Source organism: Bubalus bubalis, chromosome 12 (assembly GCF_019923935.1).
Source record: "Bubalus bubalis isolate 160015118507 breed Murrah chromosome 12, NDDB_SH_1, whole genome shotgun sequence".
NCBI classification, from domain to species: domain Eukaryota; kingdom Metazoa; phylum Chordata; class Mammalia; order Artiodactyla; family Bovidae; genus Bubalus; species Bubalus bubalis.
Window position 1 is genome coordinate 62,840,453 of NC_059168.1, and position 14,778 is coordinate 62,855,230.

Consider the following 14,778-nt stretch of genomic DNA (forward strand, 5'->3'; position numbering starts at 1 on the left):
AGGGCAGTTATTTAATCATTCCTGGCTTCAGTTTTCTTATCTATAAAACGAGGACAAAAATACTTATTTCGCAGGATTGAGAGCTAAGCCATGTGAGAAGCTTAGCGTGGTGTCTGGCCATGTCTGACTCACAGCTGAAGTGGCCACACTTATATGTTTTATTTGGGTCTCAGCTATCCTGATATTTTTATCAGAAGGATCTATTTTCGTTTGATGACTGCAGATAATGAATACATTTTGGCTTGAAACTTTTGGATAAATTGGATCCTTTGGATAGGCTGCCAACCTGTTCCATAGTCTTATTTTTAATGCTCGAACCATAGAAAAAACATTTTATTCTCTAGTCCTATTCAGGGATGGCCTTGAACGGTACTTGATAGTGAGTTAAATTGTCATGTCTGGGTTTTAGTTCTTATGTTTTTAGACAATACAACACGACTCACTCTCCCACCCTGAACACTTATATAATCTGTCCTGGTTTGATTTTCTTACTTCTCTCTCCACAGAGGACCTCCCCTCATGCTTCCCTGAGAAAACAGAAGCCCTTAGGAAGGGACTGCCTCAACTTCCTGCTTCCAGATGTCCAGTCTCCTGTGCCCAGATCTCCCACCGGCCATTCCCCTTGTCTGAGTGGAGTGGTATCCCTCCCACCATCAGGGCCAGCCCCTCCAGCCGGGCCCTGAGCCCTCTTCACACCTGCCTTCTCGGGACCCTTGCACTTAACCGTCATCCTGGATCACTCTCTTCTTCTCCTGGTTTCTTCCGATTGACCTTGGAACATATTCAAAATTCTTTAAACGCAAAAAAGTGAAGACCCCTCTCCCCCCTTTATTATTAGAAAATAGGCTTGACTGCTATGAAGTTACCAAATTATGGAAGCTTATAAGATGAGCATTTATTCAACTGTCCGGTCAATGTTCAGGCCTTACCAGCCCAGGGCTGGCGGGGCAACCTCACCCAGAGAGGTGTCATGACCTCAGCCTCTCCAGTCTCCTTGCTCCCCTGTCCCCAGGGTGTGGTCCTTGTCTGCAAAGTCCTGCTGGCAAAGTGGGGAAAGAGGGTCAGAGAACACAGAAAGCTTGTCCTTATAAAAGGATAAACCTCTACTCACATCCCAATGGCCTAGAGCTAGCAATATGGCAACACTTAGCTGCAAGGAAGACTGGGAAATGGAGCCATTATTCTGGTACCCAGTTCAACACAGAGGCTCTATGACTATAGAAAAGGAGGTTCAGTTCAGTTCAGTCTTTTAGTTGTGTCCAACTCTTTGTGACCCTATGAACTGCAGCACGCCAGGCCTCCCTGTCCATCACCAACTCCCAGAGTCCACCCAAACCCATGTCCATTGAGTCGGTGATGCCATCCAACCATCTCATCCTCTGTCGTCCCCTTCTCCTCCTGCCCTCAACCTTTCCCAGCATCAGGGTCTTTTCAAATGAGTCAGCTCTTTGCATCAGGTGGCCAAAGTATTAGAGTTTCAGCTTCAACATCAGTCCTACCAATGTTACTGAGTTGGTATAAAGGTGACCGCTTTAATATTATATATTAAAACATTTTGTCCAACTTGAAAACTCACTATTTTCCTCCTAATTTAAAAAAGAAATGAAATTTCTACTCTGGTTCAAGTTGCTTCAGGAATCTTGGGCTTCTGGTGCAGACATGGCTGAGGCCAGGACCCACATCATGTACCAACCAGATGGCACAGATGGCATCAGGTAACCCTGGTCACAAAGATGTGAATCTCTTAAGGAGGTGGACACAATTTCCTGAGAAACACACGCTTTGCTAAGAAGCACAACGAGAAAGCTCAGAAGAAGATATAGGTCAACAACACCAAGGCCCTGGGTGTGGTGCCCAGGTTGTTAGTTCAGTTCAGTCCAGTCGCTCAGTCATGTCCAACTCTTTGCGACCCCATGAATCACAGCACGCCAGGCCTCCCTGTCCACCACCAACTCCCAGAGTTCACTCAGACTCACGTCCATCGAGTCAGTGATGCCATCCAGCCATCTCATCCTCTGTCGTCCCCTTCTCCTCTTGCCCCCAATCCCTCCCAGCATCAGAGACTTTTCCAATGAGTCAACTCTTCGCATGAGGTGGCCAAAGTACTGGAGTTTCAGCTTCAGCATCATTCCCTCCAAAGAAATCCCAGGCTGATCTCCTTCAGAATGGACTGGTTGGATCTCCTTGCAGTCCAAGGGACTCTCAAGAGTCTTCTCCAACACCACAGTTCAAAAGCATCAATTCTTTGGCGCTCAGCTTTCTTCACAGTCCAACTCTCACATCCACACATTACAACTGGAAAAACCAAAGCTTTGACTAGACGGACCTTTGTTGGCAAAGTAATGTCTCTGCTTTTTAATATGCTATCTAGGTTGGTCATAACTTTTCTTCCAAGGAGTAAGCGTCTTTTAATTTCATGGCTGCAGTCACCATCTGCAGTGATTTTGGAGCCCCCAAAAAGGCCCATATAAAGCCCGAGGGGAGAATGGGAAAACAGAATTCTGCCAGGGCCACACATTTCACAGGCAACAAGGAGGACTGGCAGAGTTGTCCTCAAAATAATTATCTGGACTCACCCAAGGATGGAAAAGAGAGTATTCTGTACAATGTCCCTGTCACTGAGCGAGCAGTGGGTGAGAACCCTGAAATGGACTAGCTTGTCTGCATCATCGCCCCTCCTGTTTTAATATTAAGCCTCTGTAACCTTGAGTAGGTTCATCCTTTAAAAAAAAATTAACCAGTTAGTGTATACTGTGGTAACAAACAACGTCCAGATCTCAGTGCTCAGAACATCAAAGATTTGCGGGTTTTCATTTCTGTTTTGTTTTTTTTTAATTGGAGGATAACTGCTTTACAGTGTGGTCTCTGCCATACATCTACATGAATCAGTCATATATATATATATGTATATTCTCTCTCTCAAGCCGCTCCCCCCAACCCACCATTCCACCCCTCCAGGTGGTCACAGGGCGCCAGCCTGCGCTCCGTGTGTTACACAGCAGCTTCCCACCAGTTCATCTGTTTTACACACGAGAGTATATATATATGTGTGTCAATGCTACTTTCTCAATTTCTCCTAGCCTCTCCTTCCCCCACTGTGTCCGCAAGTCCAACCTGTTTGTATCTCCATTTCTTCTCGGTGAATAAGTTCATCGGTGCTATTTTCCTAGATTCCATATATGCGCTTTAATACACAATATTTGTTTTTCTCTTTCTGACTTACTTCACCCTGTATAACCGCCTCTAGGTTCATCCACCTCACTACAACTGACAAAGATTTTTTTTTTAATTCATTCCAGTCGCCCATCTTGGGGTGGCGGCGGGCCTCCTCTGTGGGCCTTATGCAGGGACCGGAGCTGATGGACTAGGCACCGTGTGGAGCGGGGACAGCAGTGGTAGCAAGAAGAAGGAAAATGTGGCAAGTTATGGATTAGCTCATAGGGTCTGCCACCTGATAGTGACCCATGTCACTTTCACCCACCTTCTTTGGACTCCCAAATCTCATTGAGAGACCTCACTGAGAGGGCGGGGAAGTGCAGTTCCACCACGTTTCCAGCAGGGGGAGAATGAGAACGTGGGTATCAGCCTTTTTTTTTTTTTTTTAATTGAATTCACATAAAACCTGTAATGGTAACTAATTGTCCATTTCAGGGTTGAGGAAACAGCCTGGGTCGCTGCCATCCCTGAGCACAGGAAATGCATCCACCTGCCAAGCTGCTGGTGACATCTTGTGGTAGCCAAGAAGCAGCTACCTCCTCCCGGGGGAGGAACAGGTGTCCCTGCCTCCAGGTGAGTCACCGGAACTGGTCCCGCCTGCTGGGTGAGAGGCACAGCGTTGAGGGGTTGAAGTTATGATAGATTAAAATAGGGCCAAGGGCTCCTGGGGAGAGGAGATGGCTTCCCTTGATAGATTCCCTGGGGCATGGGGTCTTAAGACGAGTGAAAGGAATGTGGCCTTGAGCTTTGTAGGTGAAGCAGAACACGCAGGGATGTGTGGCCCTCTCCACAGGAACTTTGTGGACGTTTTGGGAGTGTCAATGATGTTATTGAATCATGTTCATAATATAAGGCAAGTGAAAAGCAGGATACAGAGGTATGACTAGTCTACTTTTAAAAATTTTGCTTATTAAATTTTTATTTGGCAGCGCTGGGTCTCAGATGCGGCACACGGGATCTTAAATCTTTGTTGTGGCATGCAGGATCTTTACTTGCAGCATGTGGGATCTAGTCCCCCCCAACCAGGGATCAAAGCCGGCCACCCTGTGAGGGGAGCTCCAAATTTTAGCCACTGGACCACGAGGGAAGTCCCCTAGACTACAGTTTAAAAAGTGTGTGTAGCAGGTGTGAATCCCAGCCTGCAAGCTATATGAACAAGAAATATTTAAGTCCTTTTTATTTTTAAACTCAACTTGATTCTACCTCCAAACCCACACTCCTCTTGGTGGGAATTTACCCTCAGTGATTCTCAGGTCTTCCCTTTACCACAGTTGTGCTGGGGTCCCCTGGACCATAGCAGCAAAACATCAGCAGGCTCCTATGATCTGTGACCATATGGGGCGTCCCAGGTGGCGCAGTGGTAAAGAACTTGCCTGCCACTGCAGGAGATGCAAGAGATGAGGGTTCGATTCCTGGGCTGGGAAGACTGCCTGGAGGAGAAGATGACAACCCACTCCAGTATTCTTGCCTGGAAAATCCCATGGACAGAGGAGCCTTGATGGCTACAGACTGGGGTCACAAAGAGTCGGACAGGACTGAGCACATATTCACCTCCCCTCATAAGCCCACCTACCAGTGCAGCCTTCCTCTCCCCTGTGTGCTCAGTCCCTGTGGGCTTAATTTTTTTTAAGTGTTTTAAAAATATTTATTTGGCTGCTTCGGGCCTTTGTTGTGGCACGCAGGATCGTTCATTGGGACATGAGAACACTTTAGTTCTGGTGCACCAGCTTAGCTGCCCCTCAGCACCTGGGATCTTCAAGGACCAGGGATCTAGCCCACGTCCCCTGCATTGGCAAGTGGATTCATAACACTGGACCACCAGGGAAGTCTCCCTGTGAGCCTTAGTGCCCAGTCTGGATGCAAGAATCTTGGAGAGCCTGGAGAATCGCTTCCTCACACCCACCCTCTGAAGCATCACTGCTGAGATCTTGCCACTTCTTTCCTCTCATCCCTCCCTTTCCTTTCTCCCTTCATCTCTAACTCCTTGCCACCTCAAGACCTCTCTCCCATCTTCCTTTTTCAGGACACATAACCTCATCAGTGGGTTTAAGTTTTTCAAAAGGAAGAAGTATATTAGCTCTGCTACAAAACTTGAATATAGGGATTACCAGCAACATGGGAATTACATGTTTTGAAAATCCTCTTACTACAAACTCCTAGAAATGCTGAGCTTTCAAGAACAAACAAACAAAAAAAAGAAAGAAACCTTTAGGTACCAAGTCTAGAGCCAAGATTTTGTCTTGCTCTGGGATACAAGAAGCATCCATGAGTAAAGAAACAGGTAAACCAGGGGATAAATCTAAAAATAATACTTTATAAAGCTAACTTAGGATATGCAAAAGTGAGACAGGACTAAAACACTAGGAAACCCACTCCAGTACTTTTGCCTGGAAAATCCCATGGATGGAGGCGCCTGGTAGCCTGTAGTCCATGGGGTCGCTAAGAGTCGGATACGACTGAGCAACTTCACTTTCACTTTTCACTTTCATGCATTGGAGGAGGAACTGGCAACCCACTCCAGTGTTCTTGCCTGGAGAATCCCAGGGACGGGGGAGCCTGGTGGGCTGCCGTCTATGGGGTCGCACAGAGTTGGACACAACTGAAGTGACTTAGCAGCAGCAGCAGCAAAACACTAGGAAATAGTCAGATATAAAATGGAAGTGTAATGATCTGGTTTAATGTTTCAATGTCATTGAATTGTTTAGGAGGAGAATAAAGAAATTGATTCACTTTATATTTTGTGGCATCAAAGAAGCATGTTCAAAATTTAGGGTATTCAGTAAAATGATAAAAATTGAGTGTATATCTTCCATGCAGGAAGGAGGTTAAACAAAGCCTAGATTTCCAGCTGAAAGGAAGCTGGAGGGAAAATACAGAAACTAATATATATGTTAAGAGTCAGAAAAAAAATTCTGCCATTTATATATACACATGAATTACCTCCCAGTGCAACAGTGACCAAACGGAGAGTGAGGGTTCAGGTGAATTTTATCTTCTTTTTTCCTGTTTGGATGGGTAATCTCCAAGATGACCCCCAATGGCCTTCACCTGGTACTCACACCTGGGCAATTCTTCTCACGATGTAACAGGGTTACTCTGTGTGACCAAAAGACTGCAGCAGAATGGATGGTCCAGCACATTGTGCTGAGGTTACAGAAGTTTGCAGTTTCCATCTTGGGCTCTCTCTTTTTTGTTCTCTCATCATTTGCTTTTGGGGGCAGCCTTGTCATGAGCAGTGCTATGGAGAGGCCCACCGTGGCCTCTTGCCAACAGTCATGTGTATGACTTTGGAAGCAAATCCTCCAGCCTCAGTCAAGCCCTCAGCCACCTCCCTAGAGTCCCTGAGTCAGGACCACCCAGCTAGGCCACTTCTGGGAGCTGTGAGATGACAAGAGCTTGTTGGTTTAAGCTGCTTAGGTTTTGGAAATAATTAGATATATTTATATAGATAGATAACTTATCTGTATGCAGCAATAGGTAAGTTGTACAATACTTTTGGTGCAAGTTTTAAACTGTACACAATGGACATATATTCCTTTTCAATCAGAAAAGATTTTTTGAATGAACAATCAATTAAATCATTCATTTTGGTGTGATAAAAGACAACCTGTTTAGGCATCTTGTCACCCAGTTGGTGCCTGGCACACCTGTACCAACTGAAACAGCCACATCACCTGTGCAAAGACACTGGTTCCGCCAGGGCACCTAAACAGGGGCTATCCTTAATTTTGACTTGGCCAAGGACCCTGGCCTTGCAAAGTATCCCATAAAAGGGGATGATTCTTTTTGTGTGATCCAGGTATTATAAATATAACCAAAAATCAGTTAATTTACTTGCCAAGTTGGATAACTTTTAAACTTGGTTAACTGATTCATAGTGAAGTGAAGTTGCTCAGTCGTGTCCGACTCTTTGCGACCCCGCGGACTGTGGTCTACCAGGCTCCTCTCTCCATGGGATTTTCCAGGCAAGAATACTGGAGTGGGTTGCCATTTCCTTCCCCAGGAGATCTCTGTGACCCAGGGATTGAACCCGAGTCTCCCGCATTGTAGGCAGATGCTTTACCGTCTGAGCCACCAGGGAAGATGTTGTATAAAATAATAAATAACATTTGATTTCAGTATATTATTTATGTTGTTGTACCCACAGAGAAGTGTCTCAAGTTGGGACTATAGCAGTAGAAAGAATGCTGGACCAGCTCTGTGACTCTGGGACAAGTCACTGAGTCTCTGGGCCTCCATTTCCTCACGTGCAAGATGGTAATGTCGGAGTATGTATATATAAACATATATTTTTTTTTCCCTCTTTTTTTTTAAGAAGTATAGTTGGTTTACAATGTTTAGTTTAAGGTATACAACAAAGTGATTCAGTTATACATACATACGTCTATCTTTTTCAGAATCCTTTCCCTTTTAGATTATTATAAGATATTGAGCATAGTTTGCTGTGCTATATATAGTGGGTCTTTGTTGGCTGTCTATTTTATATATAGTAGTGGTATACTTTAATCCAAAAATCCTAATTGATCCCTGTCCCCCTTTCCCCTTTGGTAGCCTTAAGTTGTTTTTTTTTTTTTTTTTTCTGTGAATCTATTTCTGTTTTGTTCATAAGTTCATTTGTGTCGCTTTTTAGGTTCCACATACAAGTGATAGTGTGTGACATTTGTCTTCACCTGGCCTACTTCACTTAGTATGATAATCTCTAAATCCATCCATGTTGCTGCAAATGACATTTCAATTTTTTTGATCTAGTAATATTGTATGTGTGTGTATATATATATATATATCACATCTTCAAGGATTGGAGTATGTTAATCTCCCCCACTTCCCTGTGGCTCAGTGGTAAAGAGATATGGGGTCAATCCCTGGGTCGGGAATATCCCTTAGAGTAGGAAATGGCAACCCACTCCAGTATTCTCGTCTGGGAAATCCCATGGACGGGGGAACCTGGCTGGCTACCATCCGTGGGGTCACAAAAGAGTCGTACATGACTTAGCAACTAAACAACGACAAATATTAATCTCACATGGCTCTAAACGTCTGCTAATCAATCGTACCAGCTTAACTGTGGAATTTTGGCTCTTCCATTACAAGCTATTTGAAGCCCCCTCCATGAGGGACCCTGCTCTGGCCAGTATGGAAGATGCTAGCCACGGAGGGACTATTTGAATTAGTTGAAATTAACGAAAACTTTAGTTTCTCACTTGCAGTGGACGTATTTCAAGTGCTTGATGATCACAGGTGGCTAGCGGCCAGTGTGTTGGACAGTACAGAGTCAGACCTTTCTGTGTTCTACCGGATCTTGCTCTGGGTCTTGCCTTTTAGTGTGGTCCATGGCCCAGCATCAGCATTATCTGAGAGCCCTTAGAAATATAGGATCTTGGGTGCCTACCCAGATCTGCTGAATCAGGGTGTGCATTGTAACAGGATCCCCAGGTGCTGCCTGCACAGGAGGTTGAGGAGCCAGACTATAAAGAGCGTTCCTCACTAGAATCTGAAAGAGCCTGAAAGGACAAAGTGATACTTAGCTGTGTGGCCTCGGTATAGACTCTGGGGACTCATCGCCAGACTCTCTTTTAGCAGCTGTGTGACCTTATCTACCGCGTAGGTAAATCTGAAGCTATAGCAAGTTAAAGCAGTGACCACCGAGCTCAGTTCAGTTCAGTTCAGTCGCTCAGTCATGTCTGACTCTTTGCAACCCCATGAATTGCAGCACACAACTGTCCATCACCAACTCCTGGAGTTCAATCAGACTCACGTCCATCGAGTCAGTGATGCCATCCAGCCATCTCATCCTCTGTCGTCCCCTTCTCCTCCTGCTCCCAATCCCTCCCAGCATCAGAGTCTTTTCCAATGAGTCAACTCTTCGCATGAGGTGGCCAAAGTCCTGGAGTTTCAGCTTCAGCATCATTCCCTCCAAAGAAATCCCAGGGCTGATCTCCTTCAGAATGGACTGGTTGGATCTCCTTGCAGTCCAAGGGACTCTCAAGACTCTTCTCCAACACCACACTTCAAAAGCATCAATTCTTCGGCGCTCAGCTTTCTTTACAGTCCAACTCTCACATCCATACATGACCACTGGAAAAACCATAGCCTTGACTAGACGGACCTTTGTTGGCAAAGTAATGTCTCTGCTTTTCAATATGCTATCTAGGTTGATCATAACTTTCCTTCCAAGGAGTAAGCATCTTTTAATTTCATGGCTGCAGTTACCATCTGCAGTGATTTTGGAGCCCCCCAAAATAAAGTCTGACACTGTTTCCACTGTTTCTCCATCTATTTCCCATGAAGTGATGGGACCAGATGCCATGATCTTCGTTTTCTGAATGTTGAGCTTTTAGCCAACTTTTTCACTCTCCTCTTTCACTTTCATCAAGAGGCTTTTGAGTTCCTCTTCACTTTCTGCCATAAGGGTGGTGTCATCTGCATATCTGAGGTTATTGATATTTCTCCTGGCAATCTTGATTCCAGCTTGTGCTTCTTCCAGCCCAGCATTTCTCATGATGTACTCTGCATATAAGTTAAATAAGCAGGGTGACAATATACAGCCCTGACGTACTCCTTTTCCTATTCGGAACCAGTCTGTTGTTCCATGTCCAGTTCTAACTGTTGCTTCCTGACCTGCATATAGGTTTCTCAAGAGGCAGATCAGGTGGTCTGGTATTCCCATCTCTTTCAGAATTTTCCACAGTTTATTGTGATCCACACAGTCAAAGGCTTTGGCATAGTCAATAAAGCAGAAATAGATGTTTTTCTGGAACTCTCTTGCTTTTTGATGATCCAGCAGATGTTGGCAATTTGATCTCTGGTTCCTCTGCCTTTTCTAAAACCAGCTTGAACATCTGGAAGTTCGTGGTTCACATATTGCTGAAGCCTGGCTTGGAGAATTTTGAGCATTACTTTACTAGTCAGAGAGTCAGTTCCTAGGCAAGTTGATAGCGAGTCTAGATGTCCCCAAGAAGAGAGGGGTCTGGAATTCTCAAGGAGGAAGAAAGGACAAGCTTTTTTTCTTTCTCCACATTCCTTAGGATTATTTAACAATAATGTATCCTGCCTAAGGACAGTCTTTGGATTCAACCTTTTGTTATCTTAAAATGTTAATTATGGGAGTAGACCTGGTCTTTACAAGGATGTATCTTGCCTGAGGACAGTGTTATCTTAAGATGTAAATTATGGGAGTGGGTCTGATGAGGTCTTTGCAACCTCCAGACATTCTTTGGATTATATAACCTCATTGTTAACACTAGCAAGCGGGTACTCTTTCTGCCCCCTTCTGATGCCTATGTCAGAAGCTTTCTCTATCTCCTTTATACTTTAATAAAACTTTATTACACAAAAGCTCTGAGCGATCAAACCTCGTCTCTGGCCCCGGATTGAATTCTTCTCAATTCACAATTCTTCTCAATACACCGGGGGCCAAGAATCCCGGTGTATTCGCGTGATTCAACAACAACCTTTCACTAGCTTGTGAGATGAGTGCAATTGCGCGGTAGTTTGAGCATTCTTTGGCATTGCCTTTCTTTGGGATTGGAATGAAAACTGACCTTTTCCAGTCCTGTGGCCACTGATGAGTTTTCCAAATTTGCTGGCATATTGAGTGCAGCACTTTCACAGCATCATCTTTCAGGATTTGAAAAAGCTCAACTGGAATTCCATTACCTCCACTAGCTTTGTTCGTAGTGATGCTTTCTAAGGCCCACTTGACTTCACATTCCAGGATGTCTGGCTCTAGGTGAGTGATCATACCATCGTGATTATCTGGGTCGTGAAGGTCTTTTTCATACAGTTCTTCTGTGTATTCTTGCCACCTCTTCTTAATATCTTCTGCTTCTGTTAGGTCCATACCATTTCTGTCCTTTATCGAGCCCATCTTTGCATGAAATGTTCCCTTGGTATCTCTAATTTTCTTGAAGAGATCTCTAGTCTTTCCCATTCTGTTGTTTTCCTCTATTTCTTTGCATTGATTGCTAAGGAAGGCTTTCTTATCTCTTCTTGCTTTTCTTTGGAACTTTGCATTCAGATGCTTATATCTTTCCTTTTCCTGTTTGTTTTTCGCTTCTCTTCTTTTCACAGCTATTTGTAAGGCCTCCCCAGACAGCCATTTTGCTTTTTTGCATTTCTTTTCCATGGGGATGGTCTTGATCCCTGTCTCCTGTACAAAATCATGAACCTCTGTCCATAGTTCATCAGATCTAATCCCTTAAATCTATTTCTCACTTCCACTGTATAATCATAAGGGATTTGATTTAGGTCATACCTGAATGGTCTAGTGGTTTTCCCTACTTTCTTCAATTTAAGTCTGAATTTGGTAATAAGGAGTTCATGATCTGAGCCACAGTCAGCTCCTGGTCTTGTTTTTGTTGACTGTATAGAGTTTCTCCATCTTTGGCTGCAAAGAATATAATCAATCTGATTTCGGTGTTGACCATCTGGTGATGTCCATGTGTAGAGTCTTCTCTTGTGTTGTTGGAAGAGGGTGTTTGCCACCGTGCTCAACACCCAGTAGATGCTCTTTAAATGGGCATTTCGTTGTGTTTGTACTTGATAAGGTTTAAGGTCCCTGCCAACCCCAAGCTCAACGCACAGACCGCGGGGCCGAGCGGTTATTTCACTTGCCGCCACAGGGTGGCGCTGTGCCACCAACGTCCTTTCGTCTCCAACAAGCTTCCTGCCGGCTCCGCTGCAAGAAGCCCGAACAGGGCCCTGAAACATCCAGGTCTCTGTTTCGGATTACCAGGCACGCTCGGGCCGCCGGACACCGATCCAAGCATTCATCTGAAAGATAATGGGAAAACAGGCCTAAGCTTTGTGCAAAGTTGGAATGCAAAAGCAAGGTCGGCATAAAGAGTTGAATAAGGACTGTGTGAACGTCGTAGCGGAAGCAAGGGGGTTCCTGTTGGAAGGCTGGGGGAGGGACGGCTTCTGATTGTGCAAGTCAGCTTCCGACTGACCCGGCTCCTCGGTCCACAGATGAACGCTCTGGCTCTTTGCCAGTCGAGTGTGTGTGTGTGTGTGTGTGTGTGTGTGTGTGAGAGAGAGAGAGAGAGAGAGAGAGAGAGCGCGCGCGAGAGAGAGCGAGAGAGGGAGGGATGAGGTGATCAGGAGTGGGCTGGTGGGCGATTTTTTTTAAGGAGTCGTTATCTAAGCTTTCTCAAACTTTAGCCTACATCACCATCACCCAGAAGGCTGTTTAAAACGCAGATGCTGGCCTCCACCTCAGAGGTCTGGGGTGGCCTGAAAGTTTGCATTTCGAACAAGTTTCCAGGTGGCTGGGAGACGGCTGACCCAGAGACTGCCCTTTGAGAACCAGTCAGCCCTCAATCCCTGGGTCAGAAAGACCCCTGGAGAAGGAAATGGCAACCCACTCCTGTATTCTTGCCTGAAGAATCCCATGGACAGAGGAGCCTGGGGGCTACAGTCCATAGGGTCACAAAGAATCTGACCCAACTGAAGCGACTTAGCACTCACTCATGGGCCCTAAAATCCTGAAAAGCTCACGTGCAACAAAGTATCTGAGCCCAGTTCTAGAGAAGGACTGTGACTTCAAAGGATATTAGTCCAAATCCCCACTGCCGTCTCCCCACTGCCTCCTCCATGGCCCCCCACCACATCCCATGATGAGGCCTCAGCTGTCGCAGTAACTTTTCAAAGTACCCTCAGGCTGTGGCAGGTACTGTCTAGTCAGAACCTGGTGTGGTCTGGAAGGCGGGCTGGGACCTGGGAGCCAGAATTCTTCACAGGTGATCACCCCCCCCCCCCACCCCTTCTGCTACAGGCTCATAACTCAATCCATGCTCTGTCCCAGGAAGGGTGATTCAGACTCTCAAAGCAAGCTTAGACCCACTTCAAGCACAAAACCTATGGAGACCACACTCCTTGCATGGTGCCATCAAGGCAGGGTCACTTCCCCCTAGAAATAGGTGGAACTGTCAGGGGCCTAGATTTTGATGGAGGTGTTGGATATCTCAGAGGAAGTGCAGAGAAATCCTTTGGGCCCCTCCAGTGGTTGATACAGGCTGACTGCAATTCTTATCACTAGAGGAAGAGTCATAGGAAAAAAGCCTGGGTCCCTCCTCTGAGTTCCTACAGCACCCGGGCCTCTGCAGAGGTTCATTCTCTTCCAGGAAGCCAGCCACTCTGAGTTCATTCTCTTTCTTCTTTTTTTTTTTTTTTTCCATTCTCTTTCAAGAGCTGGGCCGGCCTTTCCCTGGAAGTCCAGTGGTTAAGAATCCTCCTGCCAGTTCAGGGAACATGGATTTGATCCCTGATCCAAGAGGATTCCACATGCTGTGGGACAACTGGGCCCATACAACCACAAGTACTGAAGCCCGTGTGCCCTAGAGCCTGCACTCCACAAGAGAAGCCAATGCAGTGAGAAGCCCGCACACCACAGCTTGAGAGTGGGCCTTGCTCGGTACAACTAGAGGGCCTGAATGCAGCAGCAGACTCGGTGCTGCCCAAAATGTAGCCTTTCCCTTCTCCAGGTGATCTTCCCAACCTAGGGATCAAACCCAGGTCTCCCGCATTGCAGGCTGAGCCACAAGAGAAGCCCAAGAATACTGGACTGGGTAGCCTATCCCTTCTCCAGAGGATCTTCCCAACCCAGGATCAAACTGGGGTCTCCTGCATCGCAGATGGATTCTTTACCAACTAAGCCATCAAGGAAGCCCCAAAAAATACTTTTTTAAAAAGACCTAGGCCAATCTGTTTGGAGGCTTCCATCTGGGAGAGGAAGTGGAATTTTTAGACTACACCTCTTCTGATTTTCTGTCTGTGCAACCATACCTTATTTGTTGTTTGTGTTTTTCTATGTATCATTTTGGGATGAACCACTCTGTCTCTTGTGGGATGGGAAAATTCTACTTGCTTCATCTGGACTCACTTCCCTTTCAGGCTTTGCTTATTGCAAACCACTCTGGGTCCTTTCTCTTTCAAGAGCCAGACCACGTTGGAAGCCTGTTTGTCCATAATAACTAAGTAAGAGTGACCAGAGCAAAACGGTAAGATTGCTATGTCCATGTAGATACATGAACATGCGTGCATGCTTAGTTGCTTGTCGTGTCTGACACTTTGGAACTCTGTGGACTATAGCCCGCCAGGCTCCTCTTCCATGAGATTCTCCAGGCAAGAATACTAGAGTGAGTTGCCACGCCCTCCTCCAGGGGATCTTCCTGACCCAGGGACTGAACCTGCGTCTCCTGTATCCCCTGCATTACAGGTATATTCTTTACCACTGAGCCACCACGGTAGCCCCATAGATGTATGTATGTACCTTATAAATATGAGATGTCTCTGCCTTCTAATGGCATTGTCAAAACTGGTTTGTGGATGAGCTCTGTTTAATTGGCTTAAGAGAAATTAAGTGCTTATATGAATTCTCAGGAATATAAAAGAAACTGATCAGAATGAATTTCAGGTTCAAGTGATCTGGGAAATATTCAGTACTGAGTCGATATCTGGTATTGAAGCTAGCTGAAGCTTGTTGGTTTGACTAATACTGACATGTCTTTAGCATCATCAGTGTTAAGTAGTACTGTTGTACCTAGGTTTGCTGAAGATCAAATA

The 14,778-nt window shown here is 45.5% G+C and overlaps 1 long non-coding RNA gene across 1 annotated transcript; it reads left to right on the forward strand.

Annotated features, from left to right (window-relative positions):
- The first annotated feature begins 3,274 nt into the window (after positions 1-3,274).
- On the forward strand, positions 3,275-14,214 carry LOC123328711. The gene is made up of 3 exons (XR_006543737.2): positions 3,275-3,789; positions 7,364-7,484; positions 14,107-14,214. It is a non-coding gene; the product is annotated as an uncharacterized LOC123328711 (long non-coding RNA).
- Positions 14,215-14,778: the final 564 nt, after the last annotated feature.